Genomic DNA, 4,954 nt, shown 5'->3' on the forward strand with positions numbered 1-4,954 from the left:
ATTACAAAGTGGTACCATGAAATTAACACAATCACATATTACTGGACAGATTTTTCAGCAATGGGGCCCCCTTGGGTGTATAGGCCCCCCCCAGTACATGTCTTATATGGCTTATGTCCTGATCCGGCCCTGCTTGGCTTCGAAACGCGTATCCTCAACACTGGACTCAAGTTGCTTCTTAAGACCTGGATCACACCGGCATCATTGGCACAAACAAAAGATCATCCGCGTTTGAAGGGGGCTAATAATACTACGCTAAGACGCTAGAGCCCGGCAGCCAAACGCGCCGAACTGCCTTGCCCTCCGGTCAGACCCTTGAAGCCTCCACAGTCCTCAGAGGTAATCCGGAGTCTTACGGGGGGTATTCTTGTCCGTCACCGGGGCAGAGAGGGGTCACGTCATGTGTCAAGTATTTGAAGTTTTCACAGCAGAAAAAAAAGAGAAATTTGCTGGTATTTGTAGCTTGTATAGATGTAAAAACCACTCGGATATTGTTATTTATAATTGAGATTCCTATCAATGTTATTCCAATGATCATTATTATTATTATTATTATTAATGCTTGCTACAGATTTGACCAGTGGTTTACTCATTGTTTATCCGTCACATGAAATAAATTATTCTTAAAAAAAAAATCTGTTTTTGTGTGGTATGTAAGAATTCTTTTAAAGACTTTTTTTTTCAGGGCCGTATCTGTTTTTATTGTAGCCCTGAGCAAAAATGAAACAAAATTCAGAAATTAGTTGTTCCCAAAGAAAAAAAAAAACATGAAATTGAGATCTACACTTCTAATTTATAAAGATTTTTAAAAGTATACAGTTTTCTAAAATGGTAATTACAATTAACCCTGAAACTGAAATTATTACAGTTTCGTTTTCAGGTACAATTTCATTTTCAGTGAGAGTCCCGGGACTTTTTGCTTGGTTATTTTGGGGGCTCTGTGGTCTAGAGGATGTGGGCCACACTGTTCTGATGTTCTGCCATCTGGGACCAGGCCACAAAGGAAAATACGATATGTCTTTTAAAAGTAATTTCTTTTTTTATATTTGACCACTATATCCCTGTGTTTTACTCTGAAAACAAAGTGCACATTAACCCAGTAAACAGCAAATAACACAGTATAAAAAGCACATTTCAAACCAGGGTTAGGAGTTTTAAACACTTTTAGTAACAGTCCTAAAACCAAACATGGAAATGAAGGATCTGGTCCAAACTCCAGGGTTCACACTCTCAAAATTTCAAAACTTTTCCATGACTTTTTCATGGCCTAAAGTGAATTTTACATGAGTTTAAAAATGAATATGAAATGTTAACCCTTTCCACTCAGGTGCACACATTCAGAAATAATCAGAACAGTCTAATAAGAATTTAACAGAACGCTGAAATTGCATGAAAGAGATACTAAGATTCCATAACTTTTCCAAAACTTTCATTGAATTTATAAAGTTTTCTGAACCTGAAAAATGTCATTTTTAATTTCCTTGACTTTTCCAGGATTCCCATGACTGTGGGCACCCTGAAACACTCTGATCTGGTGTCAGGAGTCACTGATGAGACAGGAAATCTGAGCTCAGGGAGACGAAAAGCGAGCAAGTGAGGAAGATTGCATGTCTTTGTGTATGTCTTTTGTCCGTATTATTGAATTATTAATCAATCATTGGATTCATACAGAGACTTGGAAGACACCCAAAGAGCTTCGCAGAGTGTTGTTCATTCACTCCACACTCGGTGATGATAAGATACTATTACACAGAAGTGAGGCATCCAATCTACGCCATCCGACCACCACCAACACTCACGCACATCACTTTCTTTCTAGGCAATGTTTAGTTTAGTTTAGTTTATTTAATAAGACAGGAACAGTGCACAGTCTACATGAACGAGAGATGCATTTTGCGAGGTTGTAGCACTAGATGTAATTTCCACGTGTCGTCTCTGGGCAGGTTCATGTTATAGTTCATCAAATCAAACATACAATGAGAATGTCTTTATAATGACTGAAGCGTCATAACAATTCCGTATCCTCATTCACACCCAGTTCTCTCAGCATCTTAAAAACATCATCTTTTATCAAAATCATTCAGTTCATTCACTCCAGAACATCACACTCTCTCCTTACACTCATCAGTCACATTATGGGCGCAGGTTTGGTTTGAAAGGAGCCACTGTTTTGTCAAAGTCCCATAGTTTGTACATGTAGCTGAAGTGTTTTGCCTAAGGACGAGGGATGTAACCGTATCCAACATATCGTGATATCGTATCGTCAATAGTTTCACAATAACATCATGGGCTGTCACAATATATATCGAATCACAAGTTACTTTGCTTAAATTCTTGGTTTTATAATGGCAACAGCTTATGAACATAGAAAACTACTAGGGGTGTAACGATACCAACATCTCACGATACAGTATCATCACCGTATGAACCTCACGGTACGATATTTATTGTGATATCATGGGAAAGCTCACGATAGGTTGGGGAGGCTCAGTACGATATTTTCATGATATACATCTCACAGAACAATATTTGTCATGATTTTTTGTGGAGGTAACAAAACTGAATACGCTACTTTTTCCTCTTAAAATGTCTTGACACGACTTAATCCAAAAATCTAAGACTTAAAAGTGTTAGCACTGTTATTTCTTCTTGCAGTCTGCACTGAAATGGAGCAAAGGATCATGGTCTATGTAGTTCCTCTGTCTTTTTGTAGCTATTGTTGCACCATACTCTTCATTTAAGGCATGTGTGTCAAACTCATTTTGGTCCGGGGGCCATATCCAACCTACTTTGATCCCAAAGGGGCCGGATCAGAAAACTCATGTTATACAAACCCCAAAAATAACAATAATTTCAAATATTTGTGCAGAGAAACACAAATGTATTACAGAAATCTTTTTTAATTGACGAACTCTTTCTTTTACAAAATATTATATATTATGAACAACCTGAAAACTTTAAGAAAAACACAATTTCAGCACAATGTTTTAACATGAACTTGTTTGCAAATAGGAATAAGTCATTTTTTCTTGTAAAATCCTGCACTCGGCTCCACTTTTCTCATGTTGGACATTTTTCTGATGAGGGTGTCACGGTCAACAGTCAAAACAATCGTCCTTTAAGAGCGTTTGGAAAGAGGCCACGTACAGAGATGCTGGAGATGCTGCTGTGCTGAGCATCACCGAAAATTACCAATATTTTAATAGAAAATATAATTTTAATATTTTAGTAGAAAATCAGCTGAGGGCCAGATTCAAGGTCTTGGAGGGCCGGATCCGGCCCCCGGGCCTTATGTTTGACACCCATGATTTAAGGGAAGAGACTTGTAATTCGATATATTGTGATGGTCCACGATATTATTGTGAGAACTTTGACGATACGATATCACAATATTTCAGTTATTGTTACATCCCTAAAAACTACATATCCCATGATTCATTTCAGTCAAACATGAAGAAATATGTTTTTACTTGAATTCTTGCAATTATGATGGAAATAATTCACACCAAAATCTTGTCAAGATATTTTAAAAGCAAAAAAGTGTCTTATTTACAATTCTATGAGTATAGTCCATCATTACACGGGCCTGGTGCTAGCTAACAGGGGAGAGTAATAAGAAACAAACAAGCAAAGATTTCAAATGTTTATTGTTAGATGATGATGAAGTAAGGAGACCTGTAAAAGAAAAGAAAAGTAAAAATAAGTGCAGTTAAATTGAAGTAATTGTGGTTAAAATGAGTTGTACTTACTCTTGTGTTGTCTGCACCTTAAGAAGGTTCCGAGACAGGCAACCATTTTGTTAGGAGGAGGGGAGCACAGAGATATTTTAACTTTTCTATTTAGTATTTTTAAATGAATAAAACATTTTACAATTGAATAAAGAGAGATATTTTTGTATTTAGATTTGATTGAATATTTGTTGCACTGTTTTTGATAGTGAACTTTTAAAATATTGAATATAAATTGTTGAACTTACCTGCACTTTAAGTTGAGCTCACCCAATTAGAGGAGGAGGTCTATAAAAGAAGCCAGCCTCACCTCTGTCAGCAGAAGGTGTTGTGTATGAGCGCAGGTTACTGTAGTGCTTGTGGTTTTAACTTTTGTACTTTGTAAATATTTTTTAAATGTTTTTGTTTTGGTGATGGAATAAACACACTTGGGATCTGCATGACAAATCGGCTCAACTCCACTCTGTTCCTCTTTTGCCGTTAAGGTTGGTATCCAGTAGTGACGGTCGAGATGAAGCCCCATGAAGCACTGAAGCGTTCCATCCATTTGCTCGACTCTTGAGCCGATGCTTCAAGGTGTTTCATTTTCTCCACTGCGCCAACAAGTGGACAAAAAATGTATAACAGGCGGAGTGATAATAGAACAATCAACATGATCATCGAAGTTCTGATGGAAAGATTTATACTGAACAAATGAACGATTAAATATTTGAATGTTTGTGGTTTCAACATAAAGTGTGAATGCATGAACCTGGAGTCTGTGTTCATGATATAAAGGTCGGGTTAAAAGAAAAAGTAGGAACAAATTGGAGATCAGGACGTAATGTGACTGTGTTTGTGTTACTACTTTATGTCTGTGCTTATGCCACAATAAGGACGGCAAAATATGGTCATTTTATTTATTTTTAGATAAAAATATCAATTTCTCCACAGTATTTGGACTCAGATGGTTTCTTTTTTTTTTTTTTACAGAGAATTTCTCCTGCTTTTGAAAAAAAAAAAAAAACTTTCACAGCAAACAAATGAAGCAGGTGTGCTCCATCGTAAAAAAAAAAAAAAAAAAAAAAAAAAAAAGAATCTCATAGAATGTACCAAACTTGCAATAACCCAAAACCACAAAAGGTTTTGGGGGAATCCGTTGCTTTTCTTTGGCCCTTATGTTTCGAATCGCGCCACATCTGCGAACCACTTCCTGAACCAGTCACGTGGTTCAGGCGGTTCCCGGG

The sequence above is a fragment of the Boleophthalmus pectinirostris genome, unplaced genomic scaffold, assembly GCF_026225935.1.
Source record: "Boleophthalmus pectinirostris isolate CB_2022bp ecotype Guang Dong unplaced genomic scaffold, ASM2622593v1 HiC_scaffold_11, whole genome shotgun sequence".
Classification (NCBI taxonomy): domain Eukaryota; kingdom Metazoa; phylum Chordata; class Actinopteri; order Gobiiformes; family Gobiidae; genus Boleophthalmus; species Boleophthalmus pectinirostris.